Source organism: Lathamus discolor, chromosome 16, assembly GCF_037157495.1.
Source record: "Lathamus discolor isolate bLatDis1 chromosome 16, bLatDis1.hap1, whole genome shotgun sequence".
Classification (NCBI taxonomy): Eukaryota; Metazoa; Chordata; class Aves; order Psittaciformes; family Psittacidae; genus Lathamus; species Lathamus discolor.
The window spans coordinates 8,580,101-8,592,443 of record NC_088899.1 but is presented as its reverse complement, the minus strand read 5'-3'; positions in this window follow the sequence as shown (position 1 = coordinate 8,592,443).

Sequence of the window (12,343 nt, the reverse complement as noted above, 5' to 3'; positions counted from 1 at the left end):
TTCAATTTCTGCCTCTTTTTGGCCCGTTTCTGACTCCATTTAAACCACTTTTTTCTTTTTCTAATGCATGTTTGCCCATTTGTCACCAGTTTTAAGCCAGTTTTGACCATTTCTAACCCATTTTTCGCCACTTCTAACATCATTTATGCCATTTTTAGCTCTTTGTAACCCGTTTGTGTCCGATTCTATCCTCTTTTAAGCCATTTGGCCCTTTCTAAACCATTTTTCTTCATTTCTAACCAATTTTTTGCCACTTCAAACACATTATTTCCCATTTCCTACCCATTTTAAGCCATTTTTTTCTGTTTCTAACCCGTTTTCCCCCATTTCTAACCTGTTTTAAGCCATTTTTGTCTATTTCTAAACTGGGCACGGGTCGCTGCTGCCATTATGTGGCCAAAACGGGGTACTGCAGGTGTTGGAGATGGGGGGGGCAAGTGAGTTGCTCTGTGCAGCGCTAGCTGCTGCCATCATGTGGCCAAAACGCGGTACTGCAGGCGTTGGAGATGGAGGGGTGGCGGTGAGTGGCCCCGTTAAGCATCACCACCCCCAGGCTCCCATTGGCTGAGGCGCCTGTCAGTCACTCTCAGTCCCGCCCCCTTTCCGCTCTGCCCCCCCCACTCCCAATAGGCGTCGAGTGGGACGAATTCTGGAGCCCCACACCGAAACCAGCAACCCTCTCCCCCCCCCGCAACAGGTCAAAAGCTTTTTGGAACCCCCAAAGACCCCCACAAATGTTTGGGGTCCCTCCATCCCAAATAACACCAGGAGGCGGCTGCAGTGATGGGGGTTTATTCCATTCGGGGGGGTCCAATAGACCGTGGAGGGGCAGAGCGGGAACGGGGCGGGACTGAGAGTGACTGACAGGCGCCGCAGCCAATGGGCGCCGTGGGGGGGCGGAGCGGGAACGGGGCGGGACTGAGAGTGACTGACAGGCGCCGCAGCCAATGGGCGCCGTGGGGGGGCAGAGCGGGAACGGGGCGGGACTGAGAGTGACTGACAGGCGCCTCAGCCAATGGGCGCCGTGGGGGGGCAGAGCGGGAACGGGGCGGGACTGAGAGTGACTGACAGGCGCCTCAGCCAATGGGCGCCGTGGGGGGCAGAGCGGAAACGGGGCGGGACTGAGAGTGACTGACAGGCGCCTCAGCCAATGGACGCCGTGGGGGGGCAGAGCGGAAACGGGGCGGGACTGAGAGTGACTGACAGGCGCCTCAGCCAATGGGCGCCGTGGGGGGGCAGAGCGGGAACGGGGCGGGACTGAGAGTGACTGACAGGCGCCTCAGCCAATGGGCGCCGTGGGGGGGCAGAGCGGAAGCGGGGCGGGACAGAGAGTGACTGACAGGCGCCTCAGCCAATTGGCGCCGTGGGGGGGCAGAGCGGGAACGGGGCGGGACTGAGAGTGACTGACAGGCGCCGCAGCCAATGGGCGCCGTGGGGGGGCGGAGCGGGAACGGGGCGGGACTGAGAGTGACTGACAGGCGCCGCAGCCAATGGGCGCCGTGGGGGGGCAGAGCGGGAACGGGGCGGGACTGAGAGTGACTGACAGGCGCCTCAGCCAATGGGCGCCGTGGGGGGGCAGAGCGGAAGCGGGGCGGGACAGAGAGTGACTGACAGGCGCCTCAGCCAATGGGCGCCGTGGGGGGGCAGAGCGGAAACGGGGCGGGACTGAGAGTGACTGACAGGCGCCTCAGCCAATTGGCGCCGTGGGGGGGCAGAGCGGGAACGGGGCGGGACTGAGAGTGACTGACAGGCGCCGCAGCCAATGGGTGCCGTGGGGGGGCAGAGCGGGAACGGGGCGGGAATGAGAGTGACTGACAGGCGCCTCAGCCAATGGGCGCCGTGGGGGAGCAGAGCGGGAACGGGGCGGGACTGAGAGTGACTGACAGGCGCCTCAGCCAATGGGCGCCGTGGGGGGGCAGAGCGGAAACGGGGCGGGACTGAGAGTGACTGACAGGCGCCTCAGCCAATGGGCGCCGTGGGGGGCAGAGCAGAAACGGGGCGGGACTGAGAGTGACTGACAGGCGCCGCAGCCAATGGGCGCCGTGGGGGGGCAGAGCGGGAACGGGGCGGGACTGAGAGTGACTGACAGGCGCCTCAGCCAATGGGCGCCGTGGGGGGGCAGAGCGGAAACGGGGCTGGACTGAGATTGACTGACAGGCGCCTCAGCCAATGGGCGCCGTGGGGGGGCAGAGCGGAAACGGGGCGGGACTGAGAGTGACTGACAGGCGCTTCAGCCAATGGGCGCCGTGGGGGGGCAGAGCGGAAACGGGGCGGGACTGAGAGTGACTGACAGGCGCCTCAGCCAATGGGCGCCGTGGGGGGGCGGAGCGGGAACGGGGCGGGACTGAGAGTGACTGACAGGCGCCTCAGCCAATGGTCGCCGTGGGGGGGCAGAGCGGGAACGGGGCGGGACTGAGAGTGACTGACAGGCGCCGCAGCCAATGAGAGCCTGGGGGTTGAGATGCTTAACTTGGCCACTCACCGCCACCCCCCCTTATCTCCAACACCTGCAGTACCGCGTTTTGGCCACAGGATGGCAGCAGCTAGCGCTGCACTGAGCAACTCACTTGCCCCCCCCATCTCTAACACCTGCAGGTTAGAAGTGGCCAAAAATGGGTTAGAAACGGCGAAAACAGTTTAGAAATTGCAAATAAAAGCTTAAAACGGTTTAGAAGTGGGCATAAAAGCGTTAAAAGCGTTAAAATGGGTCAGAATTTTGCAAAAATGGTTTGGAAATGGCCAAAACCACTTTAGAAATACAAAAACAAAACCCTCAAAAAAACAACATTAAAATGGACTACAAATGGGAAAAATGCGTTAAAAAAAAAAAAAAAAAAAAAAAGCCAAAATGTCTTTTCGGAAAGCTTCGGCTCCGCTCGGGTCCCTGCGCGAGGCCTCGACCCCCGCGGGCGGCCGCTGCCGCCCTCGGCTCCCTTCGGAAAGCTTCGCCTCCGCTCGGGTCCCTGGGGGCGGCTCCGCCCCCTTCGGGAGGCTTTGGCTGTACTCGGTTCCCTTCGGAAGACTTCGGGTCCCTTCGGGTGGCTCCCTCCCTTGGGGCTGCTTCGGCTCTGCTCGTTTCCCTTCGTGACAGCAGCCACTCCCGGCCGCGATTACCCCCCTCCCGCTGCTGGGCTGCCCCAGACCCCCTCGGTGACCCGGTTCTTCGGTTCTCCCCCCTTCGGAGCCGAGCTTTGCCGAGCCGAGCCGAGCCGTACGAGCTGAGCCGTGTCGTGCCTAGCCGTGCGCAGTTCTGTCCAGTTATGGAGGGTAATGGGAGGAAATGAAGGGCGATAAGCGGGCAATGTTAGGTGTCGGCTCCTCTGGGACCCCCTCGGAGGTACTCGAGTCCCTTCAGGCGGCCCCGCCCCCTTCGGGTGGCCTCGACTCCACTCGGGTCCCTTCGGGCGTTTCCCTCTCTTAGGGCTGCTTCGGCTCCGCTCGGTTCCCTTCGTGACAGCAGCCCCTCCCCGCCGCGACTACCCCCCCGCCGCTGCCGGGCTGCCCCAGACCCCCTCGGTGCCCCGGTTCCTCCGGGGGCGGAGCCGCCGGAATGTAGCCGAGCTGGTGCGGAAGCCTCCGAAGGGACCCGAGTGGCTCCCAGGGGGTCCCAGAGGAGCGGACACCTAACATTGCCCGCTTATCACCCTCCATTTCCTCCCATTACCCTCCATAACTGGGGACAACTCGGCACGGTTCGGCTCGGCACGGCACGGCACGGCTCGGCTCGGCTCGGCACGGCTCGGCTCGGCTCGGCAAAGCTCGGCTCCATACGTGGGAGAACCGAGGAATCGGGGCACCGAGGGGGTCTGGGGCAGCCCGGCATCGGCACGGGGTAGTCGGGGCGGGCCGGAGCTGTTGTCACGAAGGGAACCGAGTGGAGCCGAAGCAGCCCAAAGGGGCGGAGCCGACCGAAGGGACCTGAGTGGCTCCGTGGGGTTCGACAGAAGCCGCTTCCCCCTCATTTCCGTTACCCCTCATTAACCCCAGTTACCCCACCCTTGTCCTCTATTAACTCCCTATTACCTCCCCATTGCCTCCCCTTACCTCTCCCTCTCCCCTACTGCCCTCCCCATTGCCCTACATGGGATTCTGTGGGGGGATTTGGGGGTCTGGAGTCCCATTATGGGGGTCTATGGGGAGATTAGGGAGAATATGGGGTTCTGGAGTCCCTACATGGGGGTCTATATGGGGCTTTAGGGGTCTGGAGTACAATTATGGGGATCTATGGGGGGATTTGGGGGTCTGGAGACCTTACATGGGGGTATATAGTGTGATGGAGATCCTTCATGGGGTTCCATGGGGGAATATGGGAGGATACGGGTGTCTGGAGTCACATTATGGGTGTCGATGGGGGGGATTTGGGGGTCTGGAGTCCCTATATGGGAGTCTGTGGGTGGATTAGGGGGCATATGGCAGTCTGGAGTCACTACATGGGGTTCTGTGGTGGTTTGGAGACCCTTTATGGGAGTCTGTGGGGGGATATGGTGTGTCTATTGGGGGATTAAGAGGGACATGGGCATCTGGAGTCTCTACATGGGGGCCTATAGTGGTCTAGAGACCCTTCATGGGGTTCTGTGGGGGAATATGGGAGGATATGGGGGGAATTTGGGGGTCTGGATTCTCTCCATGGGGTTCTGTGGGAGAATATGGGGGGATTTGGGCATCTGGAGTCCCTACATGCGGGTCTATGGGGGGATTAGGGTGCATATGGTGGTCTGGAGTCACTACATGGGGTTCTGTGGTGGTTTGGAGACCCTTTATGGGGGTCTGTGGGGGGATTAAGGGGGACATGGGCGTCTGGAGTCTCTACATGGGGGCCTATAGTGGTCTAGAAACCCTTCATGGGGTTCTGTGGGGGAATATGGGAGGATATGGGGGGATTTGGGGGTTTGGAGTCCCATTATGGGGGTCTGTGGGGGAATATGAGGGGAATTTTGGGGTCTCGAGTCCCATTATGGGGGTCTACGGGGGAATATGGGAGTCAAGTGCCTACATGGCATTCTGTGGGGGGATATGGGGGGAGACAGGGTGTTTATGGGGGGAGATAAGGTGTCTATGTGGGGATATGGCTGGCTGGAGTCCCTAAATGGGATTCTATGAGGTCTATGGGGGGGATATGGGGTGTTTACAGGGGGATATGGGGGGATTTGAGGGTCTGGAGACCCATAATGGGGTCTGTCGGCATCTATGGGGGAATTAGGGGAGATACGGGGGTCTATGGTGGTTCGGAGAAAATTCCAGGAACAAACTCGCCAACAAAGGGTTCAAGGTTCAAGCAGGTATTCTTTATTGCGGTTCCGGCAGACACGGGGGACAGCTCCTCCTAACCTCTGTCTCCGAATTGCTAAACAATCCGTCCTTATATTCATAAGCATACATATTCACTAAGCATACATATTCATTACGTACAGACATGCATATTATAGAATCATAGAATCATAGAATAGTTACGTTTGGATAGAACCTCAAGATCATCCAGTTCCAACCCCCCTGCCATGGGCAGGGACACCTCACCCTAAACCATCCCACCCAAGGCTTCATCCAACCTGGCCTTGAACACTGCCAGGGATGGAGCATTCACAACCTCCCTGGGCAACCAATTCCAGTGCCTCAGCACCCTAACAGGAAAGAATTTCCTCCTTATATCCAATCTAAACTTCCCCTGTTTAAGTTTTAACCCATTACCCCTTGTCCTGTCACTACAGTCCCTGATGAAGAGTCCCTCCCCAGCATCCCTATAGGCCCCCTTCAGATACTGGAAGCTGCTCTGAGGTCTCCACGCAGCCTTCTCTTCTCCAGGCTGAACAGCCCCAACTTCCTCAGCCTGTCTTCATACGGGAGGTGCTCCAGCCCCTGATCATCCTCGTGGCCTCCTCTGGCCTTGTTCCAACAGCTCCATGTCCTTTTTATGTTGAGGACACCAGAACTGCACACAGTGCTCCAGGTGAGGTCTCACGAGAGCAGAGTAGAGGGGCAGGATCACCTTTGACCTGTTGGTCACGCTCCTTTTGATGCAGCCCAGGATACGGTTGGCTTTCTGGGCTGCAAGCGCACACTGCAGCCGGCTCATGTTCATTTTCTCATTGACCAGCACCCCCAAATCCTTCTCCGCAGGGCCGCTCTGAATCTCTTCTCTGCCCAACCTGTAGCTGTGCCTGGGATTGCTCCGACCCAGGTGTAGGACCTTGCACTTGTCATGGTGGAACTTCATGAGGTTGGCATCAGCCACCTCACAAGCGTGTCAGGGTCCCTCTGGATGGCAACCCTTCCCTCCAGCGTATCAACCGGACCACACAGCTTGGTGTCATGACATGCGATATGACCCTGCAAGAACCTGGCACTGCGCTGAGGAGCCACATGCGTGGGAATAGAGAACCTGCTGGGCACAGGAGAAGGGGAGGTTATAACAGAAACGAGAGTGCCCAGCTGGCTGCAGCCAAGGGGAGAGGCAGGGTCTGAATGGAGCAGCCTCCCCTTTAATGCCAACCCCCCCAAAAAAGTGTTGCCCTCTTTGTACTGGGCCAATTGCAAGCTCCACTCACCTCAAAGTTCATTGTCCTTCCACCAGTGTCTGCAGCTGGGGCTGCAGGTGATGCAGTGGCTGCCTCAGGCCAAGCAGCCCGGCCAGGGACTAGGAACCTACTGAGACACAGATGGGACAGATCAGCATGAGGAGCACCAGACCTCAGAGCTGGTGTGAAAGGTGTGGATGGGTTTCACCCAGGCTGAGGTGGAGAAATGAGAAACAGCCAAAATTCTCAGGCACCCACAGGGAGCATTGGGGACCTCTTGTGAAGCCAACAGTTAAGACCAAGCTTGGCAATACCAGCTAAAGCTGCGACTGGCTCGGTAACAGCATCAGGACAAGGGGAATGGCTTAACCTGCCAGAGCGGAGACTGAGATGAGCTCTTAGGCAGAAGCTCTTCCCTGTGAGGGTGCTGAGGCGCTGGCACAGGGTGCCCAGAGAAGCTGTGACTGCCCCATCCCTGCCAGTGCTCAAGGCCAGGTTGGACACAGGGGCTTGGAGCAAGCTGCTCCAGGGGAAGGGGTCCCTGCCCGTGGCAGGGGTTGGAGCTGGAGGAGCTTTAAGGTCCCTTCCAGTCCACACCAGGCTGGGGTTCTGTGCTTTCTCATGCCACAGGTGCTTCATTTGACCTCAGGGTAGGGCAGTGATCTGGGATATCACCTGTAATCTCTGTTGCTGCAAGGACTGCAACAGGCACCTCTCCTGGAGGAAGGTGGGTTATTCCTGCAGTACCAAACACAAATACTGCACCCCTTTGCCATGATGTTCTCAAGTCTGAGCAGTCACCCACGCACACAACCCACTTATCTTCTCACAGCCCTCCTCCATTTGCGTCTTCACGTCTCCCGAGTTGGCTGCAGCACCTGAAAAACAAGTCACTAGAAACATACAGAGAAGGTTCAAAGCGGCAACCGTGCCTCCGGAAGTCCCACCTCCCTCTCCCATCACTTTACTGCTCATCCACTGGCCTTCGCAGGCCTGCGGCTCTCTTCTTCAAGCCCATGCGCTGTCTACAGAACACAAAAACAAGGAACGTTTCTCATTTCATGACAATTGCAAGACATTCCATCAGCTGCTGCTTCAGTCCGCTAAACGTAGCTCACCTTGCCCAAGGCAGCTCTGGGTCAGAGGTCTCGCTCAGCTCCTTCTTCTGCACCTCCTAATTGAAAATAAACAGCAAAGCATAAGCCAGACAGGAGAGTAAGCTGGAACTTCTTCCTTCTGACACACCAAGTTCACCCCCCTGGTGCCTTCAACTCTGCTCAACCCTGTCACAGCAGCCTCTCACACGTGGCTATCCATCTCGCCATCTGCAAGAACAACCTGGCATTAGTCACCGCAACGCCAAGCAAACCTTAGTCTGCCTCTAAGTCTCAGGCCAGACTCGCACCAATGCTTAGGTTGACATGCAGTCACACACTGACATTCAGACACTCTCAGCACAGACCCTCACGCCCTCTGGCTCACACACTAACTCACATATACTATCACACCCACTCACAAGCAGACTCTCTGCCCCTGACTCGTTCATTACCAGCTTATTCCCAGAGCTCTTCTGTCCATTCACACAGATCATCAAGAGTACACAGCTACACTGCTATTATAAAAATCCACCACCTCCCTTCCAGAGCTCAGGAACTCCAGGTCAGAGAAAACCAGAGACAAACAGAACTCCCAACTACTTTATTAACATAGGAAACTATAGAGATCGTCAAGGATACTTCTCATGGCTGCTTATCTTACCAACCCCAAGGACCCTGCCAAGACCATCAGCAAACCAGCTCCGAGAATCATCATGGCCGTGTGAGGTGGCAGGCTCAACCTTAGCGGGCGTCCCCGCGCAGGCAACGGTCGCCTGGGTGGGATGAGCTTCTGCCTCCGTCACCTAGCATGAGGCTCGGGCTTCCATACTCACAAGCAGGCACGCTCATTGCGACGCAGGGGGCCAGCCCACATCGCAAGAAGTGGCCAACAATATCTGGGAAGCTCTGCAAGGCTCAGGACTTTTCCAGGCAGTTCTAAAGCACAACTTCCCGGGTAGGAAACAAAGCTGGACTTGTCTTGAAACAGCCAAAGCACCACTCTCTGCGAGGAGCCAAAGGCGACAAACAGCACTTGCCCACCCTTGTGTGTTTCACCACGGACCATTACTTATTGTCCCTGACACAACTCCCAGGACTTAAGATGCACAAATGGCACCTTTTCATCCTGGCATTTAACTCTGAGCCACTACTTTCACTACAGCTGACCATTCCCCTCCCAGGCACCTCTAAGTGTGTTCTCAGACATTCAGACATTCTGGCTCAGATACTACATAGCAACACCACGTTTCAAACCTCTTCCTGCTGTTCTGACATTGTCCCCCACCCTCGCCTCCTGCAGGAGGCCCTCTACTTAGCGTGCATATTGCCATGCATCTCGAGGTGGCGTCACTGCTCAGAACTCCCACAGCAGACTCCAGCGATGTTGCAGCCGTTGCCAAGTTCCTCTTCATCTGCCAGAAACACACAAAGGGGAACATGCCGCACTGGCTGTCGTCTCCACCACCCAGCCATTGAGCTCTGCCTGTTTCTTACCAACCCTCAGCCTCCTTCAAAGCTCCTCAACACTGTGCTCACATGTCCCAAAGAGATTCCTGAGTCTGACACAGGGCCTCTCCTGCCTTCCATGACCTAGGAGTGCAACAGATGCAAATGACCATGGTTCTCGCAAAAGTGAATGACTCCACAATCCTTCTTACCTCCCTGACTCACCTCAAGCACTCATCCAACTCCAAAGGTAGAGGGCAAGACCTGCAACACCAAACACAAATACTGAACCCCTTTGCCATGCTCTTCTCAACACTGAGCTGCCACACTCACACACAAACTTCTTACCTCCTCACAGCTGGAAAAGCAACCTGGAGCAACACCCCAGAAGACTACTGATGAGGTGACTGAAAGAAAAGCTCTACTCTGTTTATGCTTATAAATAGTGAAAAGAAATGCCTAACACATTTTTAAAAAACCAACGAAAGCAGTCAGGATATAAAGGACACGATCCGAAGAGCAGACTTAGTACCTTTACTTCAAGAAGTGATGTGGAAGCTCCAATGCAGACCACAAGGCAATGCACGCAATAAAACAGTTCAGTTGTACTAACCTGCCCACTGTAAAATGAGGTTATAAAATACCACACTAACCCATAACCCTAAACCTATCCTAACCCTAACCCTAACCCCTAACCATAACCCCTAACGCTAACCCGAACCCTAACCCAAACCCAAACCCGAACCCTAACCCTAACCCAGCCTAACCCTAACCCTAACCCTAACCTGAACCCTAACCCAGCCTAACCCTAACCCATAACCCTAACCCAGCCTAACCATAACCCATAACCCTAACCCAGCCTAACCCTAACCCTAATCCTAATCCCTAACCATAACCCCAACCCCTAACTGTAACCCTAACCCTAAACACTAACCCTAACCCTCATACCTAACCCTAACACTAAGCCTAACCCTAACCCCTAACACTAAGCCAAATCCTAACCCAAACCCTAACTCTGGCCACATAGGTTAGGCAGAACCATGAGTGTGACACCGCCACCCGATCTCAACCCTAACCCTAACACTAACCCCTAACCATAACCCTAACACTAACCCTAACCCCTAACCTTAACAGTAACCCCAAACCCTAACCCTACCTATAACCCTAATTCTAACCCCTATCGCTATCCCTAACCCTAACCCAACATGGGTTTATAGATGTAATGGATGTAAGGGAGCCCTATCCCTAACCCTAACCTAACATGGGTTAATAGATATAATAGATGTACAGCAGCCCTAACCCAAACCCTAACCCTAACACTAACACAACATGGGTTAATAGGTGTATTAGATGTAAGGCACCCCTAACCCTAACCCTTACCCTACTGGCTGATACTCTGAAGCTGAGACTCTGGTGCTGAGATTGTTGCTGAGACTCTACGGCTTAGACTCTAGGGTTCAGACTTTGGAGATGAGACTGTGGCTGAGGCTCTGAACCCTAACCCGTGATCTACTCACTCTGCTGCTGGACAGCAGGCACTGGAGATGTTGGATTCAAATAGACTTCTAGATGGAAAAGCAAGGTGCGACAGCAATGCGAGTGCACCGTTGTGAAGATCACTGTGTGCTGGAAACGCCCAGCACCAGCTTTCCATCTTGGATCTTCAGCTGTGGGAGCAGAGGCCAAACTTTCGTGCTCTACTCACTCTGCTGCTGGACAGATGAGAGCAGACACCAGAGATGTTGGATTCAAAATGAGAAGCGACAGCAATGTGTGTGACATCGTTGCAGAGCTCACTGTGTGCTGAAGATGCCCAGCAACATCTTTCACTCCTGGCTCTTTGGCTGTTAAAGCGGATTTCAAACATTCGTGATCTACTCTGCTGTGCTCAGCCAAGACTGGGCACCGGAGATGTTGGATTCAAATGGACTTTGAGGTAGGAAAGTGAGGAGCGACAGCACTGTGTGTGTCACCCTTGCAAAGCTCACTGTGTGCTGAACATGCCTAGCAACATCTCTCAGTCCTGGCTCTTTGACTCTGGGAGCAGAGTTCAAACGTTCGTGCTCTACTCTGCTGTGCTCAGCTGAGAACGATCACTGGAGATGTTGGATTCAAATGGACTTTCAGGTAGGAAAGCGAGGATCGACAGCAATGTGTGTGTCACCATTGCAAAGCTCACTGTGTGCTGAAGATGCCCAGCAACAACTTTCACTCCTGACTCTTCAGCTGTGGGAGCAGATGCCAAATATTCGTGCTCTACTCTGCTGTGCTCAGCCAAGAGTGGGCACGAGAGTTGTTGGATTCAAAATTACTTTGAGGTAGGAAAGCGAGGATCGACAGCAATGTGTGTGTCACCCTTGCAAAGCTCACTGTGTGCTGAAGATGCCCAGCAACAACTTTCAAACCTGGCTCTTCGACTGTGGGAGCAGACGCCACACATTCGTGCTCTACTCTGCTGTGCTCAGCTGAGAGTGGGCACCGGAGATGTTGGATTCAAATGGACTTTGAGGCAGGGCTTAAATCAGCTACAGAAATGTTTGTTTCAATAATTGTGTCATGGATAATGATTTAGGAATAAATTATCTGTAGAGAGGCATCTTGTTTGCAATGCCACTTCATACACCACATATTGAACTGCTGGATTGTACTGTGTTGAGAAATGAGCCATAAGTAGTTCAGGACCTTACTTGACTGAGAGGACTTGCAATCAGATATGTTCCAAAGAGGGGAAAAATGCTTTTCATCAGCATGTGCTGCCAATTCACATCAAGGCCATATCATTACTGATTGTAGATCTCTGCAGTCTGACTGCTGTGAAATCAGTTTGGCTGTTCTCCTCCTAACACATAACTGCCCATGTCCCAGGCCCTCACAACTGGGACACTTGGTAATTCAGTTCATATTGCTGCTCCCTTCAAGCAGAACTGCATCATGTCTGCTGCATCCATGAATAAGGATGGGGTTTGCATTCCCCATCACTACGACCCCTTTCTGTGTCAAAAATGAGCATACACCATTATCTGGTGTATTAGAATAGCACTCAGTCGTATTTCAATGGTGTTGGCTGGACCATGACCTTTAAAATTAGCAGCAAGCCACAAATCAGTCTTGGCAGTGCAGAAATGATGGATGACGCAGATGATTCTTCAGGATTTGGGGGCCACGCAGACTCATTTTTAGCATGATAAGGGCAAGTTTACATGGTTAGGTGCAAGCAGTCCTTCAGTAGCTTTGCTGGTTAGAAGTCAACAGGATTTGAACTAATAAGAGCTCTGTGTCGTCATAGAA